General features: G+C 37.1%; 1 long non-coding RNA gene across 14 annotated transcripts in view; it reads left to right on the top strand.

The window, feature by feature from the left end:
* LOC112858613 (uncharacterized) overlaps nucleotides 1-13,581 on the top strand; it is a 235,018-nt gene that overhangs the window by 30,289 nt on the left and 191,148 nt on the right. The gene's annotated exons all lie outside the window — the stretch shown is intronic.

The following is a 13,581-nucleotide window of genomic DNA, read 5'->3' as shown; positions in this document are numbered from 1 at the left end:
TCCCCACATTTTCTTGTACTTCCTGGTTGATATCTTGGAATCCTGGCAGCTTCTGAGCAACAGTTTTCCCAAGACTCTGAGGCAGTAGTTACATCTTTTAAGAATCCAGTTAGTAATTTTATCCTGGGTACATTTTATTCTGGAGACATTTCCATTTTAACCAGTTTATGCAAGTATACACACACATACACACACGTGTATATACGAACACACATAGGGCCATGTGTAAAAGACATTATCCCTATAAACTCTTTTCATCTTATTCATAAACTAAGACTGAGTACTATCGAGGAGCAGATAGTTGTCTAAAAATCTATTAAGGAAGAACTTTGGATTTAAGGGAAATATTATTCATTGAACCCTCAGACATTCTCAAGCTAGAATTTACCCTTAAGCATAAGGAATGGAGAAATTTATTACCACCAGTTTTTATCTTTACTTGTTTTTTTACTCTGTCCTATGTAAGAAAAACCAATTGAATTTATGTGGTGTTGGTGTTATTTTCATGTTCTAGTAAGCTTAATTTAAAAACATCACTTATGTTCCTCTTCTTTTATACTGTGTTTCTGAGTTGCTCATGTACAATATATCTATGTTGTGATTTCTCAGTTTCTTCATGGAATGTGCTATTTTATTTCTAGATATCTGATCATATTTAAATGACTTAGTCTTTCCTGGTCAAATAGTAACTTTTTTCCCCCCTTCAATATTCTGCAGGGGAATTAAGCAGATTCTCATAGGTAGAAATGTTTAAATGTGTCTTCAGAACACTTATGGGACAAACAGAGTAGCTCTGTCATGTTTTTAGCAGCAAAACACTTAAAAGAAATAGTTCTCCAACAAAATTAGTTATGAAGCCCACTAGAGATAATCCCATCCTAAATTACTTGCTGCATAATACATTCTTATAAAAAACAGCAAAACATGGCAGGAAGGTAAGATAAAGAACTATCTCTGAAACACATTAAGTCCTGATATATATTAACAAGTATCAGTCAGTTTCTAACTTGCACTTTTAAATTATAAAAGGAAATTTGTTTGATATGCTTTCTGTCTTATATTTGGAAAACTTAATGTTAGAATAGGTTAGATTTAGAATAGGTTTTTGTTTCCTAGTTTGAAGAAACACAGTCAAATCTTGGGTTTGCGAGCATAATTCATGCTTGTAATCCAAAGCACTTGTATATCAAAGCAAATTGCCCCATAAGAAATACTAGAAACTCAGATGATTTGTTCCACAACCCAAAAATATTCATATAAAAATGATTACAATACTGTAATATAATACAAAATAATAAATACAAAATGTAAAGAAAAATAAACAAATTGACCTATATTACCTTTGAAAACCTTTGTGGCTGCTGTGAGGGAGACAAGAGAGGGGGGTTATCGTGTAGGACGACTTTCACTACCACTAATGGAATCACTGCTATCTATTGGCTCAACGGAATCTTTTTCTTTTTGTGCAACTTTTAACAAGGAACCTATACAAAGACATTTGCTTTCTGCCTCATTTTGAGGGTTTCATGGAAATGTGACATTGCATTGATGATCACCCACAATCCTGCAGTGAGAGAAGGAGAGCGAGAGAGCAAGAGTGAGAGCGAGAGAGAGAGAGAGAAGAAAAATCATTGGCTCAGTTGTGATCATGTGACACTTGGCATTACATACTACTCATATTGCAAGACAGCACTCCTTTATCAAGTTAAAATTTATTAGAAATGTTTGCTCGTCTTGCAGAACACTCACAGCAAAAGTTACTTATAACCCGGGGTTTTACTGTAGTTAAAAAAAAAGTAAATAGTAATTGTGTGCCACGGCTACTCCTCACCATCTGGGTTTCAGAAATAGTGTTCTGCTCTTCCTCTTGGCTTACAAAACCAAGTTTCTATACTTCTGCTGCTGGGTAGACACTAAGGGTGGGCAGGGAGGGACAGAAAGAACAGAATACACAACTTCTCTTTTAATTTCAGTCCTCTATCATCCATCAACCACTGAATGACCAAGCCTTGTTTGTACCCACTTGCAGCACCCTGAAATGAAGCTGTAAGAGACACGCCCCCCCAAACCCCTGGCAGTCACAAACTGATAACCTGTAGATCATTTTAGAGGGTTTTTTTTTTATAACTTGAATTTCTTTTTGTTTTGTTTTGTTTTGTTTTGTTTGCTTATTTTAAAGTAAACTTTGTATTCAAGTACATGTTATTCTTGAATACAGAATGATACACAAATCAACATGTGCAGCTCAAGGAATTTCATAAAATGAATACCTTTGTGTAATCAGTATCCAGTAACTAATTGCCCACATTAGCAAATTGGGACATGACTACATAAACATCTAGATTCCCGATTTATTTTGGAAAATTGGAAAATCTTACCTTATTGGGTTCACATTTTCACTAGCGTTAGTCAGCCAAACTGAGAAGCAGCTAATCTTTTAAGTAGAGCATATGCTTCTACAGTCCCTACCACTCCCTAGTACCTGCTTGTGAAGGCAAGTGTTGGTTGCTGTTGACAAATACAAATAATGAAAATTAGAATGACTGTAAAGTTGTGATCAAAATCTAACAAAACAAAAAAATATCAGAGGAATATAAGAGTCAATGGAATGTTCTTAAAGTGGCAAGTATTTTGATTGAGCTGAACAAAAAAGAATGCAGATTCTAATTGGCCCATAATTATATTAATTAGAACTGATCATATCATGGGGAAAGTTGGCTGGGGCTTGAGTGAAGGTTACAAATTACAACCACTTGAGTTACTTGATGGACATTGGTTTACTGAAAGGTGTTAGGGCTAGGTTTTGCCAAATTCTATAGCTATTCTTAGATTGTGGTATGTGCCTTTAATTTTATAATTACATTTAGGCTGCTTCAGATCTATATTACTTTAATCCAGTATTCATGTTATATAGTCACAGTCAGAATCTCCCAGTTACTATCTATTTCCTGCAAATTAGTTATCTTTCTTCAACAGCTGATGAGTGGGATACCTCTTATTGGTTGTAGTGTTGACTGTTTGACTACTCAGTGATAAGTCCCACACCCCTCCCCACTTTTCTTCTTTCTAATGCTGATCTTTGTTCAGGTGATTTAATCTCTTCCACATGGCCATATACTTTTCTGATCCAATTATGGTAATCTCATTCTTGGCTATTTATATTTTAGTAATAAGTTTGATACCTTTCTGGTCAATGAGCGATGAAGTGGAATCTTCTGGGGGCTTAGAGAAAAACTTGGTCAACATTAAAAAGAGACACAAAAAGACAGTATTTTTACTGGATATTACCTTGTCTGATTAAGATATAAGGTAGTTAGCCTAAGGACAAGCTTACGTATTGAATAATGCAACATAGAAAAATGGAAAGGATCCTTGATGATATTGTTGAGGCATTGAACTAAGCAACGGTGAAGCTGCCTCACTTCAAAATTTCTCCTATAAAATGATAAATTTCATAAGTCTTCGGCTAGTTAAGCCAGGATTTTCTGTTTGCTATAGCTGAGATACTCTAATACACTAGAGGAAATACTTCATTGGTGAATGATTTACAATTAAACGATGTGTTAGATTATGTAAAAAGGTTTTTATCTCAGTCTGTCCCACAGAATAAATTACCCTAGAAAGGAGATAGAAAACTGGATGATGGTAGAAAGGTAAAATAGAGTCAGTAAGTCAAAAAGGATGTGGCAGTAGCCTAGACCAGAAGTCAAAATCTATTCTAACACATTCATTCAGATTAAAAATGTAATATACTATATATGTGCATATATATATATATATATGTATATATATATATACACGCACATACATATATATCTATATGTAATAAATGAAATTGTGTATATGAATATTTCCTCTAAATGGTTCAGATAGTTCATATAGTTTGTGTTTCTGATGAATCTTGAGTACTTTTTTGTTTCTCAAATTGTTAAACCTAAATCATTAATGTTGAGTTTAGTCAACAAAGTCCTCTTATCTACCCATTTATTGAGCTTAGCTTCAATAAACTTTGAACACAAATTAAAGGTTTTTATGAACTAAGCTTCTTTTATGAAACTGATTTGTTTATCATCTTAGTATAAGCAGGAACAAAGGGCACTGGCTTAAATGAAAGGGGGGGATTCCCCTCTCTAGCCATCTTTCTTCCTATCACCCATTACCACAGCAGCTTGGCCCAGGGCCCAGCAGGGAGGCTGGGGCAAAGCTGTTCCTCCCAGAAGGGACCCTCTGTGGCTGTTCCTTCCAGTTGCTTGTGACTCACTAGCCTCTGAAAGAAGGAAGGACAAGATGTGAGGACTTCCTATGTCACTTTCCAAAGACTTCAGCCCACTTGAAGGGCGAAGAAGGAGGATATTGTGTATCAAACAGATATGAATCCTGACTGCATATTTAGAAATGCTCCGTATGGTTGGTTAGAATTTAGGAGCAAAAGAGTTTTTCGTTGTGATCAGTTTCCTATTCTTTGGAGGAAGGTATCTATCTGCCCACCTGTCTGTCTATCTACCTATAGCTTCCTAGCTGAGCCTCTTGGTGCTATATTCTATTCTGCCAGTGAAAAGGATATAGTACACCATCACATCATTTGACAGGAACTTTATACTACAAGTTAGAAATTATATAGGAGGAACAGAAATGTATTTTAGGATAAGTTAGATAAGTAACATACCCTTCTTTCTAGGGTAAGGGAGATAAGTAACATAAAGTCACATATGTTAGAAAATATAAGTAAGTGTTTAGAGTCTTGGGGGGAGCATGAGAGGAGGGACAGAGTGTTGGCTAAGCAGTGATATGGCATTAGCCTAGACCAAGACTGCTGACTCTGATCTGCAGGCCAGATCCCACCTGCTGCCTGTTTTTGTATGGCCCACAAGCTAAGGAAGGTTATAACATTTATATTTAATTTGTTTTTTAAGTTTGTTTGTTTGTTTTGAGAGGGAGAGAGTTCAAGCAGGGTAGGGGCAGAGAGAGAGCAAAAGCAAAAGAATCCCCACCAGGCTCCACAGATGAAGGGCTCAAACTCGTGAACCATGAGATCATGACCTGAGCCGAAATCAAGAGTCGGACACTTAACTGACTGAGCCATCCAGGTGCCCCAAGGTTTCAACATTTTTAAATGGTTGAAAAAAATTAAAAGGATATTTTGTGATACATGAAAATTGTATGAAATTGAAATTTCAGGTTCCATACAGAGTTTTAAGGCATAGAACCATGCCTGTTTATTTACATATTTTCTGTGGCTACTTTTGAGTTAGAAGGCAGAGTTGAACAGGTATAATAGCCCTGCAACAAAGGTTTAAGTATTTACTGTCTGGCCTTTTACAGAAAACTTGCAAGCCCCTGGCCTAGACCAGTGCTCATCAACTCTTAATATACATGTGAATCATTTGGGGATTTTGTGAAAATGTGTAGTTTCTGATTCAGTAGGTCAAAGGAGCCTACATGTCTGCATTAATGAGCTGAGGACCACACAGTAAGTAGCAAGTTTCTAGCACAGGATTAGCAAACTTATTTTTTAAAGAGCCAAATAATAAATAGTCAGAATCTGCAGCCTATCCAGTCTTTTTTACAACTGCTTACATCTTCTGGGCAAAGTAGACATAGGCAACATATAAAAGAACAGGAGAGACTGTGTTCAAATAGGCATTATTTGCAGAAGCAGGCATTGGACTGGATTTGGCACACAGACTTACTTTGACATTCGCTGCTTTCAGGTATTAGTATTGAGTGTCCATTAAGAAATAGGCACAGTCCTACCCTCAACTTGCTTACTAGTTCCATAACACATCCCAGTAATAATGATGACATATAGCAGTTAACTTTTATTGGGTAATTACTATATGCTAGGCTCTGTGTTAAGCATATTCTCTTATATAATCATCACAACAATCCTAGGAAGCAGATACTGTCATTATCTTTGCTTACAAATGAGAATACTGAGCTTCAGAGAAAAATAACTTACCCAAAGCTGCCACAGCAAATCAGTGATGGGCCTAGGATCAGACATAACTCATGATTAATGAATGACTGTTGGATTATTAGATGACTGGATTAAATGTGTACACTCATAGGAGTTCCACAAGCTGGAGAAAAGACTGTGTTTCCTTCATTGTGAGTCCTGGTGCTTGAAGTCATAAACAATAAAAGCTGTGACATCTGTTTAGAGGCAACATTAAATGTAGGTGTCAGAAACTGGATGTTGGGCTCAGGGAGTGTAGGGCTTTCTTTTTCATGATAGATTTCGCACCTTTACTGCATATTCTTGAAGTTAAGGCTCATAGAGATCTCAGAAAGCACATTTTTCATAGTCTTGAAGTTTCCATGATCCAAAAATGAAATTGCTTTACTTTATAATGTGTTATTTTAGGCACCAAATAGTATGGCATTCTGCCTTCCTTGTATACTTTGGAATTTTCAGTTGTACAATAAATGTCCCTTCTAACCACAGTAACTAGAATTACATTTCTCTTTCCAAATTCTTCTAGATTTTTTTCCCTTCTTTCTTAGCTACAGTTACTAAAGTAGAGAGTAGGCCTTGACTCTAGCCTGAAATGTAAGATTACTTTTATCTGCCTTTACACTGTTATTTCCATGTAAATGAATGTTTCTAGGTAAGACACATATCAGCATAACTACATTCTGATAAATTAATAGATCACTAAGAGCAACCATGTTGTAAGTAAAAATGCTTTGGAAAAAATTTTCTAAAGTCTCAGACACAATATCTTTAGATTATAGATAACATATAGAGATAAATAATTGTGTCATTTTTTTAATGAATCGTCTGTTGAAAAACTTTCATATAATTGCTCTGATGATTAATAATAGTTTCCATTTTATAAACAATGTAGATGACAAGGCAAGGAGGAATATGGGAATGTTCGAAATCCTAGAACTGTATCATCTTAAATTTTTAGATGGGGAAGAAAGTTGAAATATGACACTAAAATATGAAATTGCATAGTTACAGATTTTTAAAGTGAGAGCTTTTGATGTTCTAATATGGCCATCTGTATATATTCCCATTTTTCTATGTAAGCCCAAATTGATTAAGTGAAATCCTTGAAGTCATTTGCTTCTTCAACACAAATATATTGGTTTTTTTTTTCCCTGAATTTGGGGATATGTGTTGGTTTCCCAGAGCTGTTGTAACAAAGTACCACAAACCCAGTGGCTTAAAACAATAGAAATGTATTATCTTCTAGTTCTGGAGGCTAGAAGTCTGAAATCAATGTATTGGCAGGGTCATACTCCTTCTGAAGGCTGTGGGAGGAATCCTTCTTTGCCTCTTCATAGGTTCTTTTTTTTTTTTTTTAAGTTTATTTGTTTATTTTGAGAGCGAGGGAGAGAGAGAATTCCAAGCAGGCTCTGTACTGTCAGTATAGAACCCCATGTGGGGCTTGAACTCATGAACCATGAGATCATGACCTGAACTGAAATCAAGACTCAGGAGCTTAACCAACTGAGCCACCCAGGCACCCCATCCTCTTCGTAGATTCTGATAAAGGCCACCAATTCTTGGCATTTCTTGGCTTGTAGATGTATCACTCCAAAATCCACCTCCATCTTCATATGGTGTCTTCCCAGTGACTCTGTGTGTTCATACTGCTGCCTTCTTATAAGGACATCGTTCATATTGGATTGGGGCCCCATTCTACTCCAGTTTGATGCTGTCGTAACTAATGACATCTGCAACAACCCTATTTTTTTTTTTTATTTTTTTTATTTTTGAGACAGAGAGAGACAGAGCATGAACGGGGGAGGGGCAGAGAGAGAGGGAGACACAGAATCGGAAGCAGGCTCCAGGCTCTGAGCCATCAGCCCAGAGCCTGACGCGGGGCTCGAACTCACGGGCTGTGAGATCGTGACCTGAGCCGAAGTCGGACGCTTAGCCAACTGAGCCACCCAGGCACCCCCAACCCTATTTTTAAATAAGGTCACATTTTGAGGTACTGGGTATTAAGAATTTACTGTACCTTTTTTTGGAGGACACAGTTCATCCATAACAATATAGGGATGCAAAGATATTATTGTTTTCCATGCAGATCTTACAGTATAGGGAGAAGGCTTATGAAGATGCAGGCTGTACTAGTGCAATATGCACAAAATGCTGTAAGTCCTGCAGTGGGGAAGGCTATTTTTTTTCCAAGTGAAATGTTAAAAGAAGGCTTTCAAAGGCAATTGCCATTTGAACCAGGCTTTGAGGGACAAATAAGAGTTCACAGAGAAAAGGATTCCAGGGGGGAGGAACCTATCAGCCACATAGCTTTAGGTAAAGGCATGGATGTAAGAATGAATTGTTTATTTGTGTGATTGATACTAGTTACTCTTTATTGAGTATCAATATGTGTCATTTAACGTTGACAACAACCTTTTGATCCCCATTCTGCAGATGGGAAAACTGAAATTTCAAGAAATTAAGTATTTTGTCTCCAGCTAACACATCCAGAAGGTGGTACTGCTGCGATTAGAACCCTGCAGTCTGATTACACAGTCTTTATTTTAGCCATTGTGATAAAAATTACAGTTTAGGGTATTTGGGAGTGCATATGGGATTGGTTAGACATAAGGCTGAAGAAATAGGTTGGAGATAAATTGTGAAGAAATTGGTTTATCATTTGTTTTGCTTGACAGAAAATTGGTTGACTTCTCAGAGTAAACTTTTAAGGACTATAGGCAATTGAACAATTTACAAAGCTTTAAGGACAGGTGTCAAATGGCCACCTTCCTGTGGATTGAGGTTGGATTGTAGGCCCAGAGGCTAGAGAGAAGGCTATTGTCATGGGCCATGTTAGAAATAATAAAGGTTGGGGCCCCTGGGTGGCTCAGTCGGTTAAGCTTCTGACTTCCGCTCAGGTCATGATCTCACAATTCATGAGTTCGAGCCCTGCGTCAGGCTCTGTGCTGACAACTCAGAGCCTGGAACCTGCTTCAGATCTGTGTCTCCCTCTTTCTCTGCCCCTCCCCTGCTCATGCTCAGTCTGTCTCTCTCTCTCTCAAAAATAAATAAAAACATTAAAAAAATAATTAAAAAAATAAATAATAAAGGTTGGAACTAAGCAGAGACAATGGAGTGGGAGGGGGGATGGAGTCAGAGATACTTGTCAATCGGCGTCAGTCACGTGTTGAACCTAAGTCAGCACCTCTGTTGCATGGCCATTCCTGATCCGTTGACTCAAGTGCTGAAATTAAAGCTTTGTCAACTGAAGTAGTTAAAGCAATCATTTCAAGCCATAACCCTAACCTTAGAAAGAGTCTAGTAAATATGTGCTGATGCGATTTAAATGGTTATGTTATTGAAGATACTAAAATATCTTTAAAATTCCAAAAGCTGACTTAGCATATTTTAAAACAAACTGCATAAAACTGTCAGAAAATATTTTGCCAAATGCTCTGATGCAATCTCATCTGTTTTTATTAAGTTGTAACTCCTTTAGATTAAATTTGTCCAAATTGTTGTTGGAGGTATAGCTACACTTCTATAGCTCAGCTTATTCAACTAAAGCCTGATTATTGTAAAAAAAAATCTAATATTTCTTACCAATAGCTTAATTAATGTAACAACATTTAGCATTAATTTGAAAGCAAGGAATTATTCAATGGTCCAGGTTGCCTTTGTGTGGGACAGAGGGAACCAAGACTGCATCTCCTTGTGACTTATGACCCTCGTATGGGAAGCTGCCCAAACAATCATGAATACCTGGCAGGATATTTTTGGAGTTTCCTAAAAAAGATATAAATTACTACAGGAAAGTTTGTTGAAATAAACTGCATTTCTGTTCAGTGAGTATCTTTTATTTTGAGAGATTATTTTATGCAGGTATCTGGTGCCACCACAGACCATGCATTGTGACTTGCTTATCTTTAGTGACTTTTGGCTTGTCTGCGTGTATTTGGCAGCTTTCCCCAAGCGTTGGCTAGGGCCCTGTGATACAACTACCATTAGTCAGGCAAAAGCAAATATAAACGATGTTTGTGAATCTTTTTCTCCACTTTTAGGCTGCCGGTTAAAAGTATATCATAAATTTTGGGAAAATGAGACATAAGCTGACATATTTAAATACACGCTATGTCTCATTAAATGAGAATCTAGCAAGAAATGAAAAGAATGCTAAAAATTCTTTCTTTTTAAAAAATCTTTTGAATTGATTATGTATTGCACAATGAAAAATGAAGTTACCTGAAAATGGCGTACATTCTTTCCCTGGTGTTGTTTCAGGCACCTGAACACAACACACAATAAACCCTAAATTGTCTGAAAATGTTATATCTTCTTGTGATTGATTTTCAACTTGATATTTTGCATCATTGCCAGGTTAAAAAATTTTTTCTTTGAATGTTAATTTAGAATGTTGAACACTAAGTTAGAATTCAGTGTTGTCAGATTTGAAACACATCTAGCAATTAAGGTGTTTAAAATTCTTGTACTTCATCATTTATGAGACACTATTCTTTTATAAATGAGAGTGTTTTGTAAAATAGCCCAAAGGACAGGGGGATGGAGAAGGAAAATAGAAAAACAGGAAGAATTTTCCTTTGTTCAATTCAAACGCACATCCAGGAAGAATATTCAGTGTAAATAGTGATGCAAAATGCTGACAGTGCAAATTTACTAGCATTGACTAAGCAGCATAAATATGTTAACGTTGTGATTTTCAGATTATTGATAAAATATGTAATACAATAGGAAGAAAAACCCACAACTTACTTTACAGCATCCAAAGCGTTGCTGCCAACATGAAGAAAGGCTGTGTGTCTTACAATATTCTACTGGACTTACCATAGATTAGTTCTTTGGGGATATCTGGAACTAGTGTACCTGCATGTAAAGGTAAGACCAAGTGTAAGGAGCTTCTTCCTCTGCTTAACAAAGCTCCTAGAACCTAACAGGGAACTGACTTGGAATCAGATGCTAAGTGGGATCTGTGATGCCTTTTTCATAGTGAAGAATCCAAACACATCCAGAAAAGGATCATATAAATATGCAGTTCATATTGCTATATAGTCTACCCACAGTTTCCTAGCAGTTTAAAAATGGGTCTGTAGGTAAAGGGATAGACCCAGAGCCTAGAAATAGAGCCGGAACTGCAGCTGGAGTGCTTTCCAAAACCATCATTTCTCAGATCCCTGGGAAAGGGACAGAAAGGGCTGGTTCTGCTTGGCCCACTCAGAGATTCACTTGATTAGGATTCAGTCTGGACTGGACCACCTCATATTTATACAATCTGACGTTCTAACTTTATAATACACAGTCTCAAATTGTTTTAGAATCAATGGCACCTGGCCAGGGAATCCTGGGAATTTCAGTCCCTCCTAGTCACCTACTGTTCACTGCAGAGAGAATTCAGCAGTGGTACCTGACATTTTGCTCAGTGCCCTCACAGACAATAAAAAATGGTGGACAGGGGTGCCTGGGTGGCTCCGTCAGTTGAGCCTCTGACTCTTGATTTGGGCTCAGGTCAGGATCCCAGGGTCATGGGACCAAGCCCCACTGAGTGTGGAGGCTGCTTAAGATTCTCTCTCTCTCTCTCTCTCTCTCTCTCTCTCTCTCACTCCCTCCCCCTCCCTTCCTCTGCTCCTCTCCCCCACTTGTGCTCTCGTGCTTTCTCTCTCTCAAATGAGAAAAAACAAAAGCGGACACAACCAGATCCACACCAACTGGCTCATATCCCATCTTAATGGATTCTTAAATGATTACACATTAATCAAATTCATGACTATCACTGGTGCACAGAAAGCAGCGATGTTTCTGGTATCTTGTGCATTCTAAGAAAAAGCCTTTTGCCATTTAACTTTTCAGACTTTAAGTCATTGAAGTAGGATTTTAACAAAGAAAATTAAGTGTGATAAGTCTACAATTTTACAAAGATGCTTGATTTATTTTTAAATAATTAGAGAGAAATTGTAAATAATGGTGATGATGCAAATCAGAGAAGAGGTAACAATTCGCTAATCTGGAGGGCTTGCCCTGCCTGACCTAGAAAATTTTGTTCTTACATGTGGAGTGTAGATCAGGTGTGCTGCAGGGCTGGAGCCTGAATCTGCTGCCATAAATTTGGTTCTGAGTTTATTTTTTAATGTTTCATGATTTTGAGAGAGCGAGAGCAGGAGAGGGGCAGAGGGAGAGAGAGAATACCAAACAGGCTCTGCACTGTCCACTCACAGCCTGACGCGGGCCTCCAACTTGTGAGCCTGTGAGATCGTGACCTGAGCCAAAATCAAGAGTCAGACGCTTAACCGAGTGAGCCACCCAGATGCCACTGGTTCTGAGTTTAGATTATTTATTTAAAGCAGTTATTTAAAATGAGACAACATTTACAAAGAGATATTAGGGCTGCCAGTTAAAGTTTCTGAAAAACCATGGAACAAGACAATTTAATGAACAGAATAAATACTGGGGATTTGGAATGATTTTTTGAATCTATAACAAGTGGGAGAGAAAAAAGAATTACCAATTTTCCGGCTGTTTGGAATAAAACAGTACTTTCTGGGATTCCCATTTCATATCAGAGTTGTTTAACCAGAAAAATGCTGAAGTGATTAAATATGAAACCATGAAGCCAAAGCTCAAGAAAACTCAGAAATGTTTCTGGAATGAGCCTTCAGCTTTAGTTGTTATTTCTGTTCTGTTGGTCAGTGATGAAATGTGCTATGATCAGCCTGCTAAATTATCCACAGAGGAAGGTTTACTTTGGTGGTTTTAAGGTATCTTCTTTCAGAATTGTGATGTGACAGCATATCCCTTAACAGCCCATTTCCTGAGGGATACTAAGCAAGAGCCAAATCCAGGAAAAAAAGAAAAGTTTAAGATCTCTCTCCTTACTGTGAACCCTTTCCATGTTTAAACACAGACGACACTCTTATAATCTGGCTTAAACTGAACGCTGCCACAAAAGCACTAAATATTTATTATGGAGAGACCCAGGGCCAGTTTCACACCAGACAAATTAAGACATGTCTTTACCAGCATTTTGCTTTGCCCAAATGTGAAACGGAGGCCAAAATGAATGAAACAGCCTTATTTTTCCTATGACAATTTAGTAGGAGAAAATTTTAATAAGTTGATGTATAAACAACATTAGTATCTTTTGATTGCCTATTAGGAATTGTCAAGAGTTTAAGTATTAATTACTACATAAAGTATGGTGTCTCTTTAGGTCTCAATCTGGTCCTTACTTTGTCCTGTAAGTCCTCCCTGGCCACCACTGTCACCAAATAATATTGGGCCTGAAAAGCTGTTTCCTCCTCAGGGGTTTTACATTTTATGTTAACTCTAATTTCTATCGATTTTTTTTTTCTGTCTTCAACAGAGTAATGCCAAATGACTAATTATGTAAATATATGTGTTTTTTTTTCAGATGTAAAGTTACTCGTAAGATAAATGTGTTTTCAGGATGTCAGATTGCTGTTATCAGTAGAGCTAAATCCAGAGACTAGAGTGAATGGAGAAACTCATTAACTTACTGTAAAAGTGAACGTATGTCTTTGAAGGACATCATTTCTAACTTTAAATACAGATAAGCCCAATATAATGTGATTTAATTGGCCTATATTCTCTAAATTTAGTAGTATCAATTCCTGAGA

This window comes from Puma concolor, chromosome B1 (assembly GCF_028749965.1).
Source record: "Puma concolor isolate L17-30 chromosome B1, mPumCon1.1.hap2, whole genome shotgun sequence".
NCBI lineage: Eukaryota > Metazoa > Chordata > Mammalia > Carnivora > Felidae > Puma > Puma concolor.
The sequence above is the reverse complement of the archived record's forward strand: the minus strand, read 5'-3'. Positions and strand labels throughout refer to the sequence as shown.